Consider the following 25977-nt stretch of genomic DNA (forward strand, 5'->3'; position numbering starts at 1 on the left):
TATCGTGGATATGTCAGCGACAGCGGAATCTTGTTAAAGGGAGAGAACATCATTAGGCCGTCAAGGAGGATCCGCTTCGACTCCGCGCGTCCCTCGCTCGTGTTTACCGCTTGCACCGTACAGGCGGTGTGTTATTTAACTAGCTGGAAATTAGGAGGGTGGAAAGAGGCACCCGGTAGCCGCGATGGAAGGTCGAAGCACCGTAAAAGGGGGAAGGCGAAAGATCCGCTGCCGGCTGCTCGAGCGACCGCTCGAGAACGACCTGCGTCGTTACGGCCACACGTGTGCGTATATATGTATATGCATGTATATACACACACGCACACGTGTACACACCTGCGCGCGTATCCGGGAACGACGGGCGGGTGTGTGTATGCGCTTGGGGAAGAGATAGGAGCTCTGGCCTTGCACCTAACCTACCGCGCGTGTAACTAATTGCGTTTGGATTCCGGCCACGATCGCCCGCGGTTTCCGGGGTCCGACTGCGCGAATACTAGGCTCCGCTTCCGCGAATCGGAACATCGGTTAATTACTCGGCCGCCGACGTAACGGCGGAATCGCCGGGCGGAATTCACCTCGTGCGCGTCCCTTCGCGAGCGTTCCTTGAGAAAGACTCATCTCGCGGGATTTTCATGGGGACTGCCGTCGTGGATGATGTATACAGTGAGAAAAAGTGTCTTTATTGTTGCACTTTAAACATGCGCGTAACAGACATAGTATTTTCCCTTCTTGACGAGTGCTGATGAGAAAAAAGTTGGTTACACGCGTCGATACCACGAAGAATGTCGCGTCTAGGTCTACGTGTTTTTACACGGAGCGAATCGCATGAAGGTTTCGAATTGTTTCAGTGACGTGCGCCAATTAAACTTTCGTCGGTGTCACACGCATAAGTTTCTTTGGCGAGCAGTTACATCGTCTCGCTGCACGGGCAAACTGATATTACCTCCTCGAACTATAAACTTCCCGGCATAGATCCGGGTGTGCTCGATGTATTTGGAAACGTATCTCCACGACGTAGCAAAAATTGGAATTTATCGATGGAGCGTGCGCGCTCGCGGTTGTTATTTTATCGATTCCGGAGCGGAGCTCGGAGTATGTTGCGATAAAATGGAAATCGGAATTTAGGGGATTATGTTATCCCCCACGTGAGATGGATGAATGATGGGTGCTATCGAGCGACGCATGTTCGTTACTGAGAGCCGACATAATTCAACATTATTCAGCCGCAATTAGCATGACGGCAGTCAACAATATTATAATCGTGTTCGAACGATATTGACTTCAGCTTCGTCCCTCTTTCTCTCTCTCTCTCTCTCTCTCTCTCTCTCTCTCTCTCGTGCTCTCCTCTCCGGTTCTATTCCCTATATTTCTCGGGCACGTTGCATGTGCGCGTTACTCTGTCGAAGCGTAATATTTGCGAATTTAATAATTCGCGGACGCACGAGGGCGGAGAGAAGAGTATTGTGTGCCGAGGTACATCGGGCCCTGAAAGAGAGTACACCTCCGTGTGGCGTTTATAAATTTAGACAGTGATATAGTATGTATGCCGGCCAAACGCTTCTCGTCGTTTACTCGTAGGTATGATACATGCGCCAGCGGAAGTCCAGAAAAGAGATCTGGAGGATACATTTAAGTACCGCGTCGGCTTTAAGACTCCTACGACGACGACGACGACGACGACGACGACAACGACGACAACGACGACGGTCGTCTCGTACTCGAGCGTGAACTTCGCTAGCGCTCCGACTTGCCGTCACCACCCATCTGACGTTTCGCGCAAGACGCGAGTTTGTGCTCGAAAGGCTCTGGCCCGGCAACCACCCTCGCTGACATTTATGGTACAACCTGGTGACAAATGAAACGTCACTGATAAGGGACGCCTGGCAAATTAATGCGTCGCTCGCGTTGGCGTAATAACAGGCGGTGTTACTCAGCACGCTGACGACCTAAGCGGATGCCCGATCTTTCCCTGCCTCGCCTCTCGCCATCGACTTATTGACGGATACCCTTGAATTATAGCGTGCGCGAACGCGCTCGTGCTCGGCATCGCGAGTAGCTCCGGTATGATGTACTTCCCCAATTTTACTTCGTGTTGTCTTGACGTAACGGGGTGGAGTCGCGAGATGTTCGTGCGCGTGAGTAGTGAAATGATGGAATCGGTGAAAAGAAGCGCCGGAAGGATAGTTTTAATCGATTTCGCACTTGCACATTTGTCTTGCGCTTAATAGAAATTATACGCTGGGTGTGTATTATTCCATATGCGCTAATAGATGTAAAATGATGTAATTCTGATGTAATAACTAGATATTTGTATTAAAACTGATGGAAATATCAATTTGATCGGGAAACTACTGTTTACGCAAATGCACTTTCTCGCGATATCATTTTTGCTCCGCGCCGCGCTATCGGCGGGGGAATGTTAATTTCAACGTGCAAACGGTTTGCTCTCGATCGAGTATTTATGTATTTGGTTACCTAGCCCTCGCCTCCCGCCCCGCCACGTCATAGTTGGGAAACGCCGATAATTACAAAAACATCGCGCTCGCAAATCGCGGGTGTGTATCTAAATAGAATCCGTCTGTAGCATGATTACTCGTTGCATTGTACTCTGATGAAAGCAAATTGATCTGCTCGATTTGTACCTTTCTGGATCTGCTCGCGGGCATTCCATTTATCCGGTCATGAGTTATGCACCATTACTTGTCAGATGGGCACGCCGAAGCGCAGCGCGCACCGACCACGACACGACTGTTCCGCGCGCGCAACTTCCCTCCCCCGACACGCAGAATTTGACCTTATTGCGCTTCCCGCTCATTCACTTTTTATCCGCTTTTTTCTTCTTTCGTTCTCTTTTTTCCCACCTTTTTATTCCTTGTTATATTGTAGAGCGTGGAAAAGCTGCGCCGCCGAAAAAATCCGCGGCCGATGCCCGCGATTGAAAATAGTGATAAATAACGGTCACGTTTCATTAAGATAAATCGATGGGTAATGGAATCGGTTGATTATAACTGACAGTGCGGTGATTGGATAAGTTATCGCCCGGCTAAAGCGCTGCATTATGCAACATGCATGCGCTCGCCCGAGCGATGCAGGCGGTGCAAGCCGTGCAAGCGATGCAAGTGATCGAGCACGACAACGACGAGGACGCGGTTCAAGGTTCCCTTATTTTAAAACGGCTGCATTTCGCATCTCATTATCGCCTTGTTCATTCCCCCCTCGTTCGTTTTTTTAATTCTTCTTTTTCAAGTGGTTATCACGCGCTCGCGCGCGTTTTACGCTGTGCTTGAGCGCGACGTGGTACAAATTACACCGTCAAGATGTTTTGCGTGAACGACGAGCGCGGCAAAAATTTCTCGCGCCACGACGGGAGGAAAAAGCAACATGGGAAACGCGACCGTTCGGCGCGAAATCAGAATTCTATCTCTTGCTTTTCGTACTATTTCGGGATCGTGCCGTTGGCTTGCCGCGTTGAAGTTTGCATCATGTGTGTACATGTGTGTGAAGTATTATTTAATTGAGACAATCCGTACAAGTTGTCTCAGCGCGGTGTTGCATGAGTGGATATCTCGAAAGCTCTTTGCGGAACGCAGTTACGTTCTTTTTAAAATTTATGGCTCGATGCAAAACATCTACGTGGCGGGAAGAAAATGGAATTTAAATGGCAAGTGAATGCAAATGTTGCTCGGCTTCATTCTTCTTATCGAGACAAAAAACGTTTATCCGAAACATTTTTTGTCTCGTTTAGTTTTCGTCTATAAGTCACGGCAAATTTTATTTTCTCGCCAAGTTACGATGCCACTAAATCACTTAGGTGTACCACGTTCGCTTGAAATGCCTTTTGATTAATACGTTGCATTTTGCGCGGCACGAACTCAACTCGACGGCTGATAGCGTCGATATCACGGGGCGTAAGCTTCGGGCGTATAAATATTTTTCGCGAGAATGTAAATCCGCGTAAATATTTTGAAGCGTGTCAAACGGCCCGACGTTCCTTTAAAAAAGAGGGGGGGAAACGTTCGAGTTCATAAATAGTCGCGAATTTTCGCACGTAAATCTACTTATGAAAGATTCGGCGCGCATCGGGTACTTTATACGAGTGAACTTTTCACCGGTAATATTTCAAGATGCTTGCATTTAAAGCGCGTTACGGTAAACTGTGAGACTCGCCTGCGAAGCATAAATTTTAGCTCTTTCCAACGTTTTACCCTTTTACGCGGGGGCCCGTAATAAAGCAGCGGAGCGTTAAATATTTCTATTTACGCGCGTAAATATTTCCGCGCACAGCAACGCGCATTTGGCGAAAATGCGAAAGCTATATTCAAACGTCAAGGTGCGCGATAGCCGTGAGTTTTTGTTACCACACGTTTGATCTGAAGATGCAGAAACATCAACAAATGTCGCGTAAGCGACTGCAAAGAGCCCCATAATGCGCGCCTTTATAACGAGAAGGCGGTGGGCTTATTCCTTTACGAAATGCTCGGCGCGTAAAAATATTTGTCGTCGACAAGGTTATGACCGCCGTGAGATTATGCAGATTCTTTATGGCGGCGCAATCTCTGCACAGAATTTACTATTCCGCCGAGACGTCGCGTTGCGTTATAATGCAGAAATCACTTTAAGCGACGCGAAACGCAACGAGATATCGCGACGATGTGGAACTCTTTCCCGCCCGTCCAAGTCCCCTGCCTTCCTCCGTACTCTATCTTTTTCTCTGTCTCGAGTAAACGAGAGTCTTATTTGCACACGCCTCTTTGAGGAGCGCGCCCAGGCGTCATTCGAGGGTTGGGCACGAGGTTGAGCTGTCGGTGCGGGCCAAAATAAATAGCCCTGATTTAACGAGACGTTCCGCCGCTCGGCCCGCTCTTGAAATATGGGTCACCCGGTTCGGAATTTTTTCATATTATAAAATTATATTCCTCCAGATTTATACGGAAATCGTGGCAGGAATCCCGACGTGGCTCTCTCGGCCGCTCCGCTCTGGCGCGACGCGCAAGAGCTCGCTCGAAAAATTATGAGGGTGATATTAAATTTCAACTGTGATTTTAATTATGGAATAAGAACAAAGGAGAGAGAGAGAGAGAGAGAGAAAAAGGAGCGCCTTGCTCTTCGCGAGAGAATACCATCACTCTCGGACACGCATCGAACCCGTACACTTGATAGAACAACCATGATCGGTATTGAACTGTCGTGTGGAAAATAATGTACGTTTGTTCTCTCTCTTTTGTCCTGCAACCGCCTCGAGACGTTAAGGTGATAAGACGCGGCGTCTGGGTGACGCGCGCGGTGCACAGCTGAAAATTAAGTTAACATCTCTTTCCGCCCGCTGCCGTTCTCCGCACATTCCATGTCGCTGGAGCGTTACTACCGCTTGCTAACGTAATGAAACGCCTTTCATCGCCGGCGCGATTCTAAATTCGGAACCGCTATTCAGCGGATAAATCTTGTCTCGGTTGCGAGACGACGCCGCCATTCGCAGCCGGCGCGGTTCTTTTAAAGAACATTAATGAAATTTAAGCTACCGAGTCGCGCGCTCTCATTTCGATTGTATATGACACCGCGATATTGCCGACACCGCAATCTATCGCAATATATATTAGGCTGATATTCTCCGCACAGAGCTTCGCTATACGCGCAGTTTAATTTCTTAACTGAAGAGCCACTCATCGATCCATGTTTTGTTCCAAGTGTTGGCGAAGTCCACCATGGAAAAACAAAGCGAAGTAGCGGTACTTTTCGCGTAAAGCACAACTCTCGCTGAGGCGGTTCTACGAAGTTCGATGTAATGAATGAATCCCAAATCAGCGTTCGGGCGTAGCTTTGGACCATGTAAATTTTTTTTTTTTTTTTTTCAAAATTCTTCGCGATGCTAAAGGAGAAAGACAGAGGGAAAGAGATAGAGAGGGGAGGGAGGAGGAGGCGAGGGAGATGGAGGCCCAAGGCGAAAGTTCGCGTGATCAATAAAACCGTGAAACTTTTCTCCGCGTACTAACTTCTCGCGGAAAGTACCTCGGTCCCCGTTGCCCTTCCTCGTCCATACGAACGATTTGACAGCACCGACGCTCGATGAAATAGCGAAAGGTAGGAGAGTGGACGAAGACGAAAGAGTGGAGCGAGGCAGCCGGAAAACTCGTTGGGTTTTCCAACTTCGCCATTCCCTTTAGTTTCTTTTGGCATTTCCCCGCTGCGTACCTCTCTTCCGCCGTGGCCGCGAAGCGGTGCAGCTACGTTTGAACGAAGCACCTACTCATTCTAGCAATAATGTTGCGGATAGAGAGGTGTGGGGGGGAGCGAGAGGGAAATAGAGACACACACACACACACACACATGCACACCGCGAGAAAGAGAGCGAAAGCGCGCGTTTCACCCTTTTTCAAGTTGCAACGGTGCAAATTGGTAGAGGTAGAAGGCAGGTCTACGGGGCAAAGCGCAAAGGCTCCTTCTTTCTATGTCCTCTTTCTCTCTCTCTCCCTTTCTTTCTTTTTCGCCTTCTCCAGCATCCCAGATGTGCCGCACCAGATACAACTTGCGTCTGTGTTTCGCGTTTGCTTTTTGTGCGCTCATTGATTTTACTAGCTGCACCTCGCGCGTGTGCTGACGCGGCTCCCAGGACCATTGAGGATTTTCAGCATGGTAAACTGCTTTCCTCGTAGAATTTCACCTCGCTACTCCGCGATTGAATATCTTTTTCAAGACGCTCGTTTGTCTGCGCGTAATGCGTAGTCTCGCGTCTAAAATGCCTTCTTCGCGCGTGAGGTCTGATATTCATTTTTCTGTCTAGCGATACGCGTGCGGAAAATTGCAGTTTCTGTATTCACACGTCTCTCATATTTGCGCCAGGCGTGTAATCGTTACCGGATAATTATATACCGTCGGATGCATATAATTCGCATGCTCGTGAGATCGGCATAAGGCAAAAATCGATTCGGCGAGTAAGGAAGATTATGAAGACCTGTTCGGAAGAGCCAGTGTCCGGTAGAAATGACAAATTGTGCCTTAAAGCGCTCACTGAAAGCTGTTCTGACGCACAACCGGAATACACAACGGATCCGAAAGCTCTGTTATGGATGACAAATCGTCGTGGCAGGTGTTTGGAGGGAGCTACGATCTTATTCGGGACTTACTCGCGCGCGCTCTTCAAGACACGGCTTCAAGTTTATGACGTCCGAGCATAAATTTTGACGCGTGGCACGATAGTATCGGCGGATTTCGTCGCGTCGTTCAAGTCTCCCATAACATATCCATTAGACAACGTAATAACCCGTGAAAAAGTTGGGGCATTTATATGATAATCGCGTCTCTGATCGGTCTACTCAACGAAGTTATTTGTGCCGATAACGAAAGGATCGGTTAGGCTCGCGGTTAGCTGGCCTTATTACTTCCATAAGTGACATCGATACTGCATAGGATATTGCAACGAGATCGATTGGCAGGCGGATGGAAACTATTAGTTCACAGCAACAATAAGTACATGACACTTTGGTGCATGTACACGCGGATGTCGAGTCGATAATTTAAACTTGTTTGTACCGTGGTAGTTCTCCGGCGGTCGAAATGTTTGGAAATTTTGATTGTGCAGCCTTCGCTCTCAGTTAATTCTGGTTTGCTTGCTGTCCAATATTCATAGTTTCCCGACCGGCTTCAAATCTCATTTCTGACACGTATACATTTCTGACACATGCACTTTCTGCTCTCTTATGCGCTCTCGTGTCTAATAAGATGGTTGAAGACGAGAATTTTGTCTGTCTTGCCCCATGTGAATATAGCGGATACGTAGTTTGCGGTTTTTCTATGTTCTCAGCTTCAGCGCGTAAGACGTCGCTTAATTGCAACGTGGTTATCGGGGAAAATTAACCGCCTCGCATTTAGTTCCATATTTAAAGGTGTTCTCGACCTTTGGAAGACCTTTTAACCTTACCAACCTCGCCAAGCATGCTTTTGCGTTTAAGTAACGCCAGTGGCGTGCTTCTCTTAGCTCTCGCTACCGACGACGACGCTTTTCAAGCGAGTCGTAAACTCTTATCGGCAAGCTCCGTGAGGAAGAGTTTATCAGCGGCTCCGATTCGCCGGCGGCTCAAATCGACGACCCAAAGAGACCCGTCGACGTCGAGGGGAACGTGAGTCCCGCGTCCCGCGTGATCCCATATTTTCGAAACGAACGAACAGTCCCATTTTATTCCGGCGATCGAAGGCGCGACGACAGGGACGGGGAAGCGATTTTCAAGAATATATGGCACGGATACTAACGATAAGAGATGGAGCATAATAGCGGGGCCGCTTCCCACAGACATAGTTAGCTTTCCAGCTCCATGAAAAATACTAATGGGACGAGGTCATCCGGCTCGTGGAAGTAAATTTAACAGGTAGATGGTGAGAGCGCACTAAGAAGATAAGGCCGCGAGCGAGCGAACTAGCTAGCTAGGGAACTAGCCAGCTAGCGAACTAACCTGCGAACGCGGTCGGGTTTCGAGCGTGCAATATGTGGACGGTGGACCGAACTCTTATTCGTCGTAAAAGAGCACGGGTGCTCTTCGGTGCTACCTCAGGGGGCCCTGAAGCGGCCGACGAGAGGAGGAAACGTCGCTCGCACGACTGCCGCTCGACTCTCGTACAGCCACCCACCTGTACGGGGGTTTTACGACCTCGTTACTCTTGGCTGTCGTTGAGAGCGCCCGGTGGCCGTCCTCCGCCTCCCGTCTCGCGTACAGCTGTGTCGGGATTAACCGATTTTCGCCTTGGTCCCGTGGGCCGTCCGGAAAAAGAGTCCAGCTCTGCCTTCGAGCGATTATGCCGCGCGCAAACGCTGGGTCTGCCTCCGCGAATCGCGTCCGAACGCAAAAAGCGCGACTTTCGCGGCGCAGACGGCAAACATCTCGGGCGAGCGCCTCGCAATTCGTTAGATATTTATGCGCGTTTAAACGCGCGAACCGCGTTCTGATTTATTGCGCTCGTGAAACGCCTTAGTTGTCGAACGAACGTGTCGAGGATGCGCCGGTAAAATTCGCGTTAGGGAATTCGCGAAGGGATTTATGCGATCGGCGAGCTCGAAAATTGACGCGTAATGAATTCCGCGCGCTCGCCTCTCGCGTTAGTACGTCGTCGTGGTTTTTTTTTTTTTCTTTTTTACGGACTCTGTTGTTTCCTTTCGCGCCGCGACAGGGGCGGTCGTGACTCTCGCGAGACTTCGATCCGAAGCTTTTCGGCCGGGCTAGGAGACCGATACGATCGATTATTGGTACTAAATAAGCCGGATAAATTTAATACTTTAGCGGCAATTACGAGGACTATTAGTCAACGTAATAATGCAGCCCGTATTTCTAGTTATATTTGCGATATCTCTGCCTATTTTCAAAATAGCGAAACGTATCGTTGCATCGAGACCTATCATTTTCGTTAATGATCAGATAACTAATAAATTCGTAATGGAGAGATAAACTCTCGAATATATAATATCCCATTATTAATTAATTGTTCGTGAAATTTATAATAATACTTCGATACATGAACAAATAGCCGCTCCCCACTCGTTCGTAATGAACGTCAAGTAGTGCGATGATCGTTTTAACTCGCGATTATTGACAACACCGGCAATTTTAGGTCTGTAAAGGCATTAGACGACGCAAAATAGAGATACCCGTAGCAGGGCGGCTTGCGGCTGCGGCGCCCGTCAAGACGAACGAATAAAATCTCTGGGATCGCGGGCGAATTAATGAAATGCAGATTGCATTTAAGAGTGCGCGAGAGCTGCCTTCCGCCTCTCCGCTTTCGTCGCGTCCGCTTTGGTGGGTTGGCGCCGGGATTTAATTAGTGCCATCCACCGTGAGAGAGGGATCCGAGAAACACTCTCCTCGTCTTCCCCGCATTCCAATCCTTCTGGCGGCGGGCTCTCGTCGCTTTTCGGAAGTTGTTAATTAAGAAGCCGACTGACAAAATGGTCGTCCCGAAAGCATTCTCGGCCGCCGGTTGCATTCGGATCGCAATATCATCTCCGGACGCGGGTATAAGTTCGGCAAGGCGCGGCGTAGAAGATGGCGATTCATATTCATCCCGGTAATCCTTGTTCCTTAGAATCGCGTGTACAAGCTTTAAAATACGCGTGCGCTCATCGCGTGCATGCACATTTATGCGGTGCGCCTCAGGGTTGGTGCAATTCCATTTACCTACAAATTTTTCAACCGATTGCAATCTGACTCTTCTCTCTTCACGTGAATCGTTTAATCGTCGATATTAATTATCTTCTAGCGATTGAATTTCAAAATTGAGGTCTCTAAGAAAGATTCACTTCATACGAGTATACACGTTCTTGGACATGATTGAGCAAAATGAATAACTGAAAGAAGAACATCAGATTTTTCAGACATTGTTTGTTAAATATCGATTAGCAATTACTAAAATCGGTGAAACAATATTTAATCGGAATAATATATGATATATTTAATCGTAGATAACAATGCGTGAGTCATATCTTTCGTATTGTGCAACGCAATACGCGAATATTGAAGATGTGGATATTTATATCAGCGCACTTGGCCTGTGTAAACGCGAATATATACGTCTGATTTTTACGATACACAGTCTACCGTGAACACGAATCTCCTTCTGTTTCTCTCTCTTCCCTATTGTTTTCGGTATTTGTAATTTATATTCAATGGGATTTAATAATGTACGCGCGCGTGCACGCGCATTATCCAGAGCATTATAATTTGCAATTCGCCGTGAAATTAAAACGTGATTTTATTTTGAAATGCAAGCGCATGCACTTCTCTAATTTATTTTTGAACGCTTTAAAAGTATTGTCGTGACGCAGCTCCATTATTGATAGAAAAATTCTATCTTTGAAACAGGAAAAGAAAAAAGAAATAGCGATGCATTGTTATTATGAACTAAAAAGGAACACAGACACTGATAAATTAAGTTTTGGATTGATAACAAGAAATTTTTGTCACTAGAATTGCATCAGATATTATTACTCGAGAAATGTTAGAATTTAGAAAGGTAAAGAATTTTTGCAGCAGAAATTACCTTATCAGGAAACAATAATTTAGTAAGTACGACACACGTTTCATATTTGCACAAAAATGTTGTTACGCGCCACAAATTCCCTCGAGAAAGTCCAATAATATAAATGTAAATAGACACGTATGTTTTAATGGTATTTCTAAGAGAGTTATCGCTCTTCCTCTCTCTTTCTCTGTTCGTTCTCTCTTTATTGACATGCCATAGATTTGTATACGTGTGGTAAGCCGCACGCTGCTGGCACACTCGTATGTTTTTCTTATATATGTGTACACGTTTGTTTCGTGTGCCACACGTAGATGTACGACCAATAAGTTCGCGAGTATCTAACTTAGAAGCGCGCGCGCGCTTCCGCCGAACAGCCAATACCGCAAAATCTGGTCTAATTAGGTTAATGGATAATGGGAAAACTTGGCTCGCGTTGACGGTTTATTGTTGGATACCGACTCGACGGAACTCAGGACAGCGCGTATAGCTTATTCGAAGTTTCGCTGCCGCAGATATCCTGGGCTTCGTCGCCGTCGCCGTCTACCTTGGATTTCTCGTTTCTCATTAGGCAAGAACCCCGACCAATCCAACATTCACGCGCTCATGTATCGCGTGGAATAATTATTTGCGATATCCCCGTATAAATGAACCCCCATCGGGAGGATATATCCCCGTTCCCGTCGCCGTAGTAAACGAACTTCCACAGTATCCGTCGATAATAATTGCTTTCATGCTTCGATTCACAGTCGAAAGCTTCAGTTCGTGCCCGCGAATAACCTATTAAGCAAGCTATGCGTGAGTAAAAATGTATGGTAAATTGCGATCGATACGTATGCAGAGGAGAGTTGCCGAAATCGTGCGTAATTCTTTTAAATGTTTATAGCATGCACAGAATATAAAGCATGATCAGAATATTTTTGGTCTGTACCAAAAATATTACTCATTGCTCACTTATTTCTCATTTTTATCGTTAGACATGTGTCGTTTATATTTAAAAGATCGATACGATTTCGACTATTTCTTTTCTAATTGTGAGGGCGGTTAATTCTGTAATTTTGCCGATGTAGAAAGAGAGTACGATTTCGAATATCTCTCTCACACACATACATCTATAAATACAAGCCCACAAGCATGTGTGTGTAACACACAAAGTCCAATGTGATTAACTTTCATTGCAGGGATGTTCGCCTGTCACGCGCGTTATCCCTTCGTGCGTTAAGTGATATGCATATATTAATAAGATTATGTAACTATGTTTGCCAGCATGACGAGGGACACGGGCCGACAGATTAAGAAAGATTAGTCCCGTCGAGAGATATGCAAATGCCTCATTATTGTTGACGACAGTATCTGTAGCAAGTGATAAAGATACGTCTTAAGTGAACATTTCCATTATACCGACGGGAATAACGATATTTTGAGGGTTGATGATGTCGCGAGAAAGAGAGATGGTAAAGAAGGAACGTATTTGACTCGAAGAGTGTCTAGTTTACGGTACGTTTTGCGTGGGACTTGAGATAGAGTCGTCTCTCGTGAAAATGTGATGAATATTTGCATTCGGTCATTTATCCTGAGTTCTTGATGTTTATCATCAAATACCTTGAAGAGACTTGAATTAAATTTATGTTTGCGTAAAGTCTAGGTAGAGGTGACTGATATAGAGAAGACGAGATATTTCCACTGAATCTTTTCATGCGCCTCTGTTAAATAACTGCGTAAATATTGACGTCCCTAGACGCTCAAGCCGACATCATTTATCTCACTTTAATCATTAGTGTACGCGTGAATTTTGAAGCATGCGTAAATCGTGTATTCGCGCTCGCAATATGAAATATCTTGCGCATAATTCAAGAAGATACGCGCGTTTGAATTGGAAAATATGCGAAACTCAATCTCGGTTTTACTTTCTTTTGTAAGCGGTAAGTCTATAATTGTTGCAAAAGTGGATTTGCGAAATTGCTCGATCGTAACGTTTTACCGCATACGCTCGCCAGAGGACGTAATAAAAAAGTTTGAAGTACGAGCACGCAGTAATACGCTTATTCGCTCTGATCATACTTTTCCGAGTCGGCTTTAATATTCCGCGACTTTAACATCTCGTTTCTCGGGGCGGGGGTCTTTATAAATGGTGCTTCGTTATTCGTTTTAAGCGCGCGATACCTGTGCTTTTTATCTCTTTTCCTTTTTCTTCATGTGCGGATTCTGCACGCGTAGCGTGTAACGCGATTTGAAAAATGCGTGAGAATATTTAACGAAACGAATAAAAAGGAGAGAAAGAGAGAGAGAAATTAATGAATGTTGTAGGAACGATACGGGAGAGGCTTGTTAGGTTTGCATTAAGCTTCGGAAGCGTAACGGGAAATGTAATCGATCGAGACACACTTCATAAATTTCTTACATTCTCGCTTCTTGAAATTACGCGGCATGATATAGTGGCGCGTGGTGCGAGTAATAATATTGTTAACTTCGGGGATATAAATTTTATATTCTTCTCAGTTAATCTCACGCTCCGGAGGTCTTTGGTCTGATGAAATTTTAATTCGAGATTTCATTGCCGATGTGCTCGGCAGTAAAGTGTCAAAAGTTGCGAGAAGAAGTGATATTCGAATAAATATTTCCCGAGCAAAGATCATCTCGCACTCTGCCGCAAATTACTACGCGCTCCTGAAGCCCCGTGCAAATCTAATGGAACATTCAGCGTTTATAACGGCATAACTCTGATTTTATAAGCCTTGCCTCCTGTGTGGTTGGCGAAATGAGTAGCGATATTAACGTTAACATTGTCGGCATACACGCATATTTGTGCGACTATTCGAGAATTAATATTATAGAAATTTACGAGTGCTCTTGAGCGAGCGAGCCTTTCAGGGCAAAATTTTATTACGGAAATTATCCAATTATTGGGCGCAACGCGTGCTTCGGGCGTCTCGCATAACCAAGGATTTGTGACATTATGAAACTCATATTGCGATTTTACGGCACGGCGACAGGTTTCCAAGACATTGGCCGTGCGCGTATCGCGCGGTGTCTCTCACGCACAGTCCCGCTCTATAATCACTGTATTACCGGTGTGATACGCGTACTGGAATTCTAAATCCTGAGTGACGCGGATTAAGCACACCGAGCACTCTCTGTTGGCGCGCACGAGCGAGCGGGCTCTCGAGCTCGATCATTCTGAAGTATTAGCGCTATTACGCTAATTTTACGAACTTTGTTCTCTCTGGCTCGCGCGATCGCGCGCGGCTTACACCTCGATTGCTGCACGGTTTCGTGCGGATAATGGACGACTCGTCGGTCTCGAAATTTCGAGGTGGTTTAAAGCGCCATTTTTAACGGGGCGAAACTACGCAGGAAAACGAAACATCGTGGTATTTCCCTGGTCCGACTTTCTTTTCACTCATGCATTCGACAACAGAATCGCGATTCTCATTTCTTATCGTTTGATTATTATTTCATTATCATACTAACGCAATATAACCTCCTCCCCTCTCCCCAACCCGTCTTCCAACGTGAGAATGGTCAGAGATAAGGGATGTTAGCATCACCATCTAGTCTGCGCTTTGTAATCCCGATAATTCTAAAATAGTGGTATTTGAGCTGCAATTGCAGCCATAGAAGAGAAGGGGAGGGGGGGAGAGAGAGAGAGAGAGAGAGAGAGAGAGAGAGAGAGAGAGAGAGAGAGAGAGAGAGCGCATACATTAATAAGGGTAAAGCAGTCAGATCCCGTGCGTATATATGTATGTGAAGGAAAGAGGTCTTTTGGTTCAAGAAGGTCAGGAAGAGGGGGAGAGGGTCGCGTCCTAGTTGTGATTCCCCAGTGCAGCTGTTCGCGTCCCGATATGCACTATATTAACGGCGTAATATGCCGCACCACGCCCGTACCACACATCCAACATATCCGACCGAGGTCGGTCTTACGGAGCGCCCAGCGTCTCGCCCTCGTCTTCATCTCCTCGATGCCAGTTCACCCTCGCGCACCCCCGCTGCGCTTGCCCTCGAACATCCTGCCATCTTTCTACAGTCTACGACGTAATTCACATCTTTCGTTCGTCATGAAATATTTAAGAGTTCATTCCACTTTCTTTTCGTATCTACGCGATTCCCTGCCGTCTCTTTCTCTTTCTCCCTCTCTCCCCCTCGCGCGCGCACATCCGTCAGATTATACGCGTGTGCTTGCGGCAGGCACGGGAAGGATGGTTTTTCTTATTCTTCGACGGTACCTTTGCAAAATTTACATTACGGAACGAGAATTGGCACGCGAGAACGTCGTTCTTCGCGGTAGTGTTTTATTCGTCATCAAGCCGGTCGTCGGGGTCGTCGCGTTGACGAATTCGTCTTGCGCAGAACATCGTTGTTGCTCTCACATTGGGGTATATTTCGCGCGCGCGTTTTACTTTGAAGGGCAATTTCCTCGGTAATCGTTTTGTCGCACCGGCGAGTTTGAGACCCAACTAACGCGTAATGAGTAATAATAACTATTGCAATTCCCGGAAAATTTTGCCTTTACGTGTGATTTTAACGTGTAACGTGTTAGCACGTAACTTCGATAAAACGCTTGTGACATCGTAACGAGACGGACAAATATGAAATGTGACTCCCGGGCTTTTGTACGTTCTGTTTTCTCAACGTTTACAATGAGATTTTTCTGAGAGTAGTATGAGAAGAATAATACACGAAGCCATCTTCAGCTCGGCGGAGGCGTTTGATAATTTATCCAAATAGATAGCAGCGCGTCATAAGCCAAAATAGTATAAAACAGTCAGCAGGATTTCGCTAACATTCTTACGGGGCAGATTACGAACTTTTCTCGCTCAAGCGTTAAGTCTCGAAGAAACGAACTTTCCACACCTCTATTTCCCCGAGAGCATTCTCTTCTCAGATTAACGTAAGTAGCTGCGCGGACAAATCTTTCAGATTCGCGATCAGGAAAAGGAAACATAAGAGTTATCTCCGCCGCTTTACTCGCCGAGTTCGCGACAGAGGTGCCGTTGCGAAAACGTCTCTAGCTGCAGGTGCATTGATTTTACCGTGAGAGAGGTGTCACGTAAATATTCATGATACTCTGTCGGTGGAGAGGGACGGGGAGAAGAGGGCAAGTGTCGAGCATCAATGCCCACCGTCAGTAGCATACGTATACCTATATCGAGTGCAAACAAGCAATGCAAACGACTACCCTTGCTGCTCTAGACGCCATTGCGCAATCCCGAGTGTCACGAACGCGCGCATCCGCTTATCACGAAATCTGCCCCGAGAATCGAGCCCCTCTAATCACTCCATTCTGTCCCTGCTACTGTGCGACACAATTATCCGTATATTGGCACCAAATTGCGTCCGCATTTCGCGAGAAGGGAAACGGGGAGGAGGGAGAGAAATATATCGTATCATGCCGGGCTGTTAGGACAAGTCGATGTATACACGAGAGCTGCCGCGACAAAACACGGGCGTTTCTTCATGGCCTTTTATAGCCTCCGGCCTCTCGTTCGAAAAGACAGTGAAGAAATCGCGGCAGTGACGATTTCCCTCCCTATGCCCCCTTCCCCCTCAATCTCGTCGCCGGGTCTCCTCCGTCTCTCGTTATTTCCTTTTGACTCAGCGCGCCGGAAGCATGAAAATCCCGTCTCCCTGGCGGGATAATGGCGAGCGACAATTCAACGCGCGCCGATTCTTTCGTGCGCCGCTGTCATTATCGCCGAAGAGAGAGACCACTCGTAGAGGATCAATGCGAGAGCACTTACGGCGACTCAGCGCGATAAACTCCGAGAGAGAGGAGACGTTCGTTCGCTCCCTCGTTCTCCTCCCACACTCGCGGCACTCCAGATCGTCCAGTTTCTCGCGTCCAGTCGATCGCGAATCGGCCGCTATAGTGTACTCGTAAAGGCCGCTTTATATGGTAAGAACTGTCACGTTCCGTGTCCCATCGAAGCGGCGACGATCTGCTCTCTCTTTCTCTCTTTCTCTCTCTTTCTGTTTCGTAGCTCGTAGCCACCTGATTTATCGTCGCGGCGACGGGGACGCCTCTGCGAATTTCTTTCGTGCGGCGATGCCGCCCTCCGTCGCTTTTTGCGTCGCGGTATCCGGTTGATTGCCGAGAGCGATCGAGGGAGAATCAAGGATGAGCTGTCGAGTGGATGAAACGCGCGGTTCGAGCCATACGCTAGAAAATCGCCGCGTCAACACGCAAACCGTCGGCGGCTCGCCGCGCGCCGTGCGAAACGCCGTTGGTCCGCTGTTGTTATACACTCCAGGCTTATTTATGCCGGCCGGCTCTCGAAATTGCGTGCAGCTAAACAGGCGATATTCGCCCGACGATTCATTGATACTTCAATAGGCTCGATCCGCAATAATGACCCGATAATCACGTCTATTTGACAACCCGAAGAGTGGCGAGTCCACTCAGGACGAAGTTATGGCAGGATATATGACCACGTGTCTTCCAGGAGTAATTGACGCGGTGAGACGGTATTTTCATCGCGCTGGAAATTTATGTCCGCCGGGTAATAGATAAATCCAGATCGCTCCCCTTCGGAATATCGGGCCCGCTACAGTTTGCGTATGAAATAGATTTCATAAAGAAGGAACGAAAGAGAGAGAGAGCGAGAGAGAGAAAGCACCAACCAGTGATTACGCGGGAGAGGCGAGCGCGAAATAACAGTCGGAGATTCGTATCGCGTACGAATTATTACGTAAATTTGATCGATGGATTCGCACGCGCGGATTCCGTCGCTCCGTCGGATCCCGCCTCAACTCGAGGGAGATTGATTAATGAAGATACAAATTAATTTTTCCTTTATCACGCGTAAGTGTTGTACATCATCGTTAACGGCCGTTGCTTTCGTTGGAAACATTACAGCGTTATTTAGGGTTATGGCTCTATCTCGCGCGAAATCATTATCCGTGTCTCATCTTAATGAATGATACGCATCGTTGGTTATTTATCGCGGGTATTTACATGTTGAGTTTTTTCGTCGCCGAGCGCAACTGCAAGACGAATGAGGAAATTGGACGGGACTTGATTGTTGCGGTGAAAAATGTTAATCACACGTTCGGCATAATGCGCGTCAAGTTCGCCAGTTCAGCGCGAATCTAACTGTACACTAAATGTAAAGTAGAAAATTACAACGGAGAGAGAAAGAGAGAGAAAGAGAGAGAGAGAGAGAGAGAGAGAGAAAGAGTGATTGGGGCGATGCGGCTGCTACTTGCGATGCCACAATGCAGTACTCGTCAAACCTGTTTGCATTGATTTTTCGCCGCCGAATAAAATATCGTCTACCGGACGCTCATGACAATGACATAGTGATGTAAAACTCGCTATGTGATTCGTATCGATCCACCTGACGTGTCCGATTTTAATGCGTTCCGATAACGAATCCATTTGCAGTTTTTCTCAAAAGTGAAGTACAGCGCGCTTTCGAGATTCGCAAAAATATTTCCCGGCAAAAAGAAAACGTTGAGTTTCTCGCAAGAAAATAATGCTGCCCGCGTCGCGTATTGATAAATCAACGTTTAGACGGAATTCGAACGGAACTCGAACGAGTGCGGCGTTTCACAGCTGCTGATCTGCACTGAGAAAAAAAAAATGGTTGGTTTCACTAAAATTATAGTTATTTTTTACTCCAACTATATTTTTTGCTTGTCCTAATACGAAAACGGTAGTAGTAACGTGCATATAAGATTATTATTACTAACATTATAGTAGAATTTAGTAAAAAAATGATTTTTCGGACTATATGATTTATACTAATTATTTATCTATGTGACTATAGTTGTAAATATCAGACATGTTTTTCTCACTTACATTGAGAAAAATCTCTCGTTTATCAGAACAAAAGCACGTTCGATGATCATTAGGGAAACAGACCGAACAGTCGCCACTGCAAATCATTTCTCATCATTTGTCATTTTAACAGACACTGCCTGACACACAAATCGCATTTGTTCTTGTCTATTTAGGCTAGGTTAGGTTAATTATGTCTCCATTACAGAAGTGTCACTTAGATCAGCAAGCTGCAAGTAACAAATCACTTCCACTACGTTATTATGGGGTCATTTGCTAACCCATATCAACAAACCAGTTTGTTACGAGTACTGGTATTCTGTTAAATTAGCAAAAACCTTTACTCTCTCAGTGTATGCGTGACTTTCGATCACGGCTACTCAATTAAATTGCAAGGCGGTAAAGCGATGAAGGTGTTACCAGCCGGCCTCGTAAAGATCTCGACGTTGTAAAGACACGCCACCGATCCGATGCGTGCGCGATCGTAAAAGGGCGTCCTCGCCCCGTGAACCTCTCGTTGTACACGGGATACTCTTCGACGTAATCTCTTGAGCTCGGTATGAGCGAGCGGTCGAGTCGGGAGTGAGCCCTGGGAATCGCGGAAGGAGAGTACATCGTTTCGCATGCACGCAGTTTGTAAGCGCGCAGACTGGTCTCGTCTCGTTATTATCCATAAACCGGAAGTATGTCATAGCCGTCGGCGTTTTCGCCACGACGCGGGCTCCCCGATGTCAACGAAAATGCTGCTCTCCTTCATCTCGCGCGTGTCTCGCGCGCGATCTCGTAAATATAGTACGAAATATTCCCCGGCTTAGCGCTTAGCGTTATGCCGCTTTGCGTTTTATCGGCGCCTTTAATTTCATTTTACGAGCTCACGCACTCGTCTAGCCCCGCGGTGTCACGTGCGCATCAGATTTCGTTTTCGTAACCGTCTGCGTTTTCCCTCGGGGACGATATTAAATATATATGCGGAGGCAGCAAGAGAGACGTATAACGCAAGTGACGTTGTACAAATTAGCCCTAGCACGGCTATTTGCTCTATTACCATCTGTTTAAACTCTTTCTGTCGGCGCCGCGCGGCACGACCAAGTGACTTTTCGCTCCGCCGTATTTCTCTCTTATTCCCCAGCAAGCGACAGGCGCCTTTACACTTTTAATTCACTTAGGGGCGGTTTTTGTTCCTTCGAAGAGCGCCGAGCGTTGCTCACGCAATTACGAAGCATTTAATAAGCGCCGGCGATTCGGCCTGCGCGGGAATACACTTTTTACCCGACCGCGGAATTTCATTTCGTCTTTGTTTCGATTGTCAACGGCACACGGGCTCGTAGTTGCGGACAGAAGTTTTCTTTTAATCGCGTTTAGCGAGTACACGGGCGCCGACAACTGTTTACGTTCTAGTGACCGTTTCGTTTGATCTAGTTGGACGTTTCAGTTTCTGCGCAAAGCTCAAAACAATGTGGCACGGATATATAACGCGCCTCGACAATTTCTTGTCGAGCAATCGACGCGGAGCGAGTGTGTGTGATGTATCGGGATTTTTTTCCGTGAGAGAGAGAGACGGGAAACAAGGGAAGGAGGGAGGGGAGGGGGAACGGATATGCGCGCCGTAAAAGAAGAACGACCTCCTCGGTCAACTGGTTTTCTCCCCGGCGAATGCCAGCACGTATCGCAAGATTGGCGTGATTCGAGGCCCTTTAAAGATAATTTTCGACAACGAATGATAATTCTTCTAATTATTTTTTATGATCGCTCCTGACGGATTCAATCTCGCGTTTTCTGGGTGACGGCCTATGTTGCACCTGTGCTCCCTTCCGTCGGTATTAATTTACATCCATCTGGAAATTAGATCATGGCTGCATTTTCTTCCTCGTTTCGCGAATGCATATAAAAGTTGCGTCTCTCTCTTTCTCTCTTTCTCTAGCTCTGTTGGGGTCGCAATTAAGCGAATTCAAGCAACTTGGTCGGCGGCTGGGAATTTTTCGCCGCGGGCGAATCGATATCAATTTCATCGGAAAGCTCGTCGTTACACTTTATCACGCAATATTGATATTCACCGCGCGCGTATCTCATCGGCGAGCGCAGCGGAATTCCCGAGGAACGTTTTCTCGTCTTCGTCTCTCCGGCAGACCGCTATACCGGAAGTGTATCCCCCAAATTCCAAGGATTACCGTTATCGGCCGGTAGAAAGTGGTACTGCTATATACACCCGGCGAGGAAGCGAGTTAGTCGTTAGTCATCCCATTTCCATAACCTGAACCAGCGTAGCCTAGAGCGCGCAAAAATGAAATGGAGGTAGAGGCTGGCGCGCAGGGGCGTATATGCCATGTGAAAAACGACCGGTTGCGTGGCAGAACCGGACGGTGGCACGTCCACTCGCGATAAACTCATTCAAGGTACAATGACATGTCCGCTCGTCCGACGCTCCGCCGCCACGGCGAGAGTTAATATATGCGGCCATCGACATAAGAATGTCTCCGGTGCATTCTACGAGGGGAAGCTCGGTTTAATTAGCGGTAAGAAGAAAGTTATGGTGCTTTGGATACTTTCGCCGTGGCTTCTTCGGATGTATTCGGCTTTATACCAGCTCGCATTGGAACCGTGACATTCGTAATTAACTAAAGTAGTATCTTTGGAAGGATTTGTTAATTTGTTCTAAATGGCTGATGCGTTCTAAGATGTGATGATAAGCAACAAATAAAGCAGCTACGTATATATGAGCCGAATGGTGGTCTAGCCGTATATATAACTCGAAACATTTCCCTTACCGCAAATTGGTCTACAAAATAGAAGCACCAATTTCCGGACACGAAGTATTCGCTTTGGTCTTTAAATACGAATATTACAATTTTTAACATAGAATATATGTATACTTATTTTATGTTTTAGAAATTTAAATATTTGTATTTAAAGACCAAAGTAATAAGAATGTCCAGGACTAGAGGCACATGTTCGAGTACTGATAATTTTACTTTATTTCTTACCTAAATTAATAGTACACGCCCTGTCCATACTGAGAGAAAAATATAGTTGCTTTCGGCGTCAACTATACTTTTTTTGTGATTTTAACCAGAAAAATAATTAGAAGAACCATCTTTTAACCAGAAAAATAATTAGAAGAACCATCTTAAATGTTTACCTTTACACAGCCAGTTTCAAATGATTTCCAAGTAACCTTGTTGTTAACCTTGACCCTCAAAGAGGTCAATACTATTGACTTTTATCGGCGCTCATTGTTTGTTAAAAAGTTATTAACAAAAGAAGTTGTATAAAATAAATGTAATTTTTGGACACTGTACATACAAAACTGTGTGTGTTACTTATTTTATTAATATTTCGGAAACTATAGAAGACGCGCAAATATTTCCGTATTTCCGTATACACTGTGTGTAGAAATTACGTTCATCTTCTAAAACTTTTTTTGTTAATAACTTTTTAACAAACAATGAGCGCCGATAAAGGTCAATAGCATTGATCTCCTTGAGGGTCAAGATCAACATCAAGGTTACTCGGAAATCATTTGGAGCTGGCTGTGTAAAGGTAAACATTTACCCAACTTTCTAATAACACGTACTAAAACAATGATTCTTCTAACTATTTTTGTGGTTAAAATCATATAAGCGTATACTTGACGTCAAAAGCAACTATATTTTTCTCTCAGTACAGATATCCTCATGTCGATAGTCGCCGTTCCTTCCGTCGTATTTGATCCTTATTCCGCAGAAAGACGTTTCCATGTCCGTCGCAAACCCAGTAATTTCCTCTTTCCAACAGTTTTTGTTTCAAGTCGCTACGACGTTTACAAACGGAATTATTGACGTTTGCATCGATCCGCGTTCTGAATCGGCCGGTACTACCCCTTTCGCGCACTGTGGGGTGCGTCACGACGCGACGCATGACTGTAAACAATATAGCCGCGTTCTACAGACTTTTTCTTAAAAGTGACAGCTCGCGTGTACTCGATGGCATCCCGCGGCTCGCTACCCCCACTCCGCGGCATATATAGTGTGGTTATTGGCTGGCCAATAACGTGCTCGCTGTGGCCACGCGGTCGTTGCTCTCGTGAGCCTCGCAACTGTCACAGCGTTTAAAGTCCGAACTGTCAAAATTCATAAGATCGTAAGATCTGCGGGATTTTCTCCAATTTTTGACAAACTCTCATTGAGGCTATCGTAATTACCCGAGCAAAAATTGAATCTAGTTATTGTCTAGTAATGATACAGAAAAGTTGAGTCTTACATCGCTACTAGCTAGGAATGTAACGCTCAATTCTCCTAGTGGCTGTACCAAAAAAATTATCTAGTAGCTGGATACAAAAAAGTAACTTTTAACTATAATTGGTACAGTTATTAGACAGTTCTGATATCCAATTTCTATTCAGGATTTACCGATGATTTTCTATCTCGTTACTGTGTAATTTTTTTCATCTAGCTATTATTTATGTAATTGATATAGTCACTAGATATTCAAAAGTCCTGACATTCAAAAGACTGAGTAGGAATATTTAGCCAGTCACAAGCTGGTGACTGGCTAAAAAACTTATCTAGTCATTACTATCTAGCTACTAGTCTTGAAATCTGCTCTACTAGATACATTTTTACTTGGGTATAATAATAGAAATGCGCGTTTAATGGCGTAGATAGAAACATAATATATGCAAAAATTATACTTATAGAGAACTAGTTTCGCAAATTAAGGGGAATCTCGCAATCTTATCAAAGAGACAATCCTAAAGCTGACTATTCCATCGTACGCTTAACGGATGATCGGGAAAGGCAATAGAAAAAAAGTAGGTGCTGTTTTTGGAATTGCCAAAAGTGCAAGTGAAATACTATGACGGACAGCGTTCGCTACAAAGTATGTTTATTGGCCGGTCGGATTACTGTACGGGGTTAGTTATCACTAACTCCGCGGTGGCGATTTCATTCGCGATCAAATTATTCCTTTCTTTGTTTCGTCTATTGTAACAAACGATGAGATTAATATTGTTACTGCGGATCAAAGTCAAGGAATAATTATGGTAAAGTGCTCGGAGAGAAAATGTTCTCGCGAGGGTTCGCACGTGCATTCGATACACTTGCGACCGCCAAAAGTGCGAGGAGTAACGAAGTCCCAGACGATGGTGACCTCCTCTTCCTCCTACGACACTCAGGATCACGTTAATTGCGATAATAATTTGCATAGACTACGCAGATTTCCAATGCTCTGGAGTTTAATGAACGACCGGCGATTTTCGCGACTGCTCATGAATAATTCCCATAGTCTACGTAACTTGTCCTTGACAGAAACTCCGGTGAGAGAGGGTGAGAGAGTATTTCCGCGTTGTTACCGCAAATACGCTTCCTTCGTGGGTATGCGCGAGTTAATATCTGCGGTAGCGGCTCATCATTGCGGATCTTAGACACGGAACAAAGAAGTCATCGCGGTGTTCGGTTACGGTACGCAGCTGATGAAGATACTACTTGAGCATAAATGTCGCTCCGTGCGCGCCACATTAACGTTTGCTATCATTTACGAGAATGCCACTCTGACTCGTAGCTATTAAAGGGAAGCAGGAGGAAAGAGAGTGTATGAAATTACTCTCCTGTCCTACTATTTTCACGAAACGCTGTCAATTATGAACCGTTCCATCAACAGTTGTAAATACTGAACTCTGTTCTCGGGAGAAAGTACGTTTCGTTGAAGCGACATGACACAATGATGTGTGTGGCCAGATACAATTATAGATTTAATGTTCAACACTGTAAGAGACTCGCGATACATAGTGTATCTACTTTTCATCCTCTCCGTTCTCGAAGATGCATCGAGATCAGTCCGAAAATACATTTTTCGGTGCATGGTCATTAATCATGGTCATCCGAGCTCATTATAAGTTGTTGTATTCTTCTTGATGACGAGCTACAACATCGAGTTAATGAATATCTATGATCCTATTTAAAGCATAATTAATGATCTTGAAATCGCAAAGGATCCTCGGAGGGAGATTATCTTCTTATCAGAGTCTGTTGCCTGCGTTGGAATGAATAATTTGTTTCTTGGACGTTTTCTTGCGCGATCAAAAGTGTGGAGAACGTTACTTGGTTATTATAAATTCACCGTACGCGCCGGCTCTCGCTGAAAATCCGAGTTTTTCTTTCCTGCCATCTTCACGGCAGTTCAATCTTTGCTCGCGCGAACTGACGAAAGGCCGACGTATCATTTATCCCACTATCCTGTTGTTGTTGAAAAAGGATACCCTCGGCTCATACGGTATAATTACTCGCTGCGTCTTGACTAATTGAAGCCACGCGAATAAAAGATCTCGAGCGATGGGCTCTCGTAAGTTGGTTACGTCTCCGGCACTTGAACCTTAATAAAGGCGAGCGGTGAAAATTACATATCGGTGCCGGCTGTAAATACGTAATTATTAATGGCCATCAGGCACCGCATAATTACAACGAAAGCTTTGATAACGCTTTAATTGGAATCCTAATTGCAAGGACGAGTAAATGAAACCAGAAATATATGAGCGCTGAATGCTTTCGCGCAGTATACCGTGCGTTACGATAACGACGACGACGACGGCAACGACGACGACGACGATGACGACGACGACGGCGACGATGTGGGGTCTATTTCTCGTGACGCCGTGAGGCAAAGTGGTCAGTATGGACGGGCAGGTAGTCAGTGTATATCTGTCCTAGACGCGTTATCTGCATCGCTCTCTTGCTCGCGCGCGTATGTTAATTTTAATCTATGAAATATAACGCACCGATCGCTCTCGGGTAGAGCGTAATCCGTAAGAGCCGGCCGTAACTACCGCGCCGCTATACCTGCCTAAAATGTCGTTACTCGTTATCTATCGAACGGACTGGTATGCCGGCAGTCGTTCGGAGAATTACTAGCCGGATGCCATTGATAGTTACCGGCGAAACGGGGTGAGTACGCCGGGGAGGAATTTCTCGCGCGGGATTCCTCCAAGAGAGGAGGCGAAGCGGCCATAAGCCGGAGCGTTTGAGAGTGTTCTTTCTCCGCTCCCCTCCCCACTTCCCCTTTTTCTTCTTCCGTCCGTCTGTTCACTTATTCGTTCGTTCGTTCGTTCGTCTCGCGCTCCCCGAGGCGCAGATTCTCATGAATGCCGCGAGTAAAGGGGATCAACCCCGGTGGGAGCTACGGGATGGGTACCCCGAGAGAGAGAGAGAGAGAGAGAGAGAGAGAGAGAGAGA

At 46.0% G+C, this 25977-nt stretch overlaps 1 protein-coding gene and 1 long non-coding RNA gene across 3 annotated transcripts in view; one reads left to right on the top strand and one right to left on the bottom strand.

Moving 5' to 3' along the window:
- LOC116850200 overlaps positions 1-22691 on the bottom strand; it is a 47914-nt gene extending 25223 nt beyond the window's left edge. The window contains exon 1 of the long non-coding RNA XR_004379278.1: positions 21757-22691. This is a non-coding gene — a long non-coding RNA (uncharacterized LOC116850200). The remainder of the gene's footprint in view (positions 1-21756) is intronic.
- Positions 1-25977, top strand: part of LOC116850194 (autophagy-related protein 16-1) — a 510030-nt gene that overhangs the window by 35587 nt on the left and 448466 nt on the right. The gene's annotated exons all lie outside the window — the stretch shown is intronic.

Source organism: Odontomachus brunneus, unplaced genomic scaffold (assembly GCF_010583005.1).
Source record: "Odontomachus brunneus isolate Ranch 3 - 2012 unplaced genomic scaffold, Obru_v1 Obru_scaffold_136, whole genome shotgun sequence".
NCBI lineage: Eukaryota > Metazoa > Arthropoda > Insecta > Hymenoptera > Formicidae > Odontomachus > Odontomachus brunneus.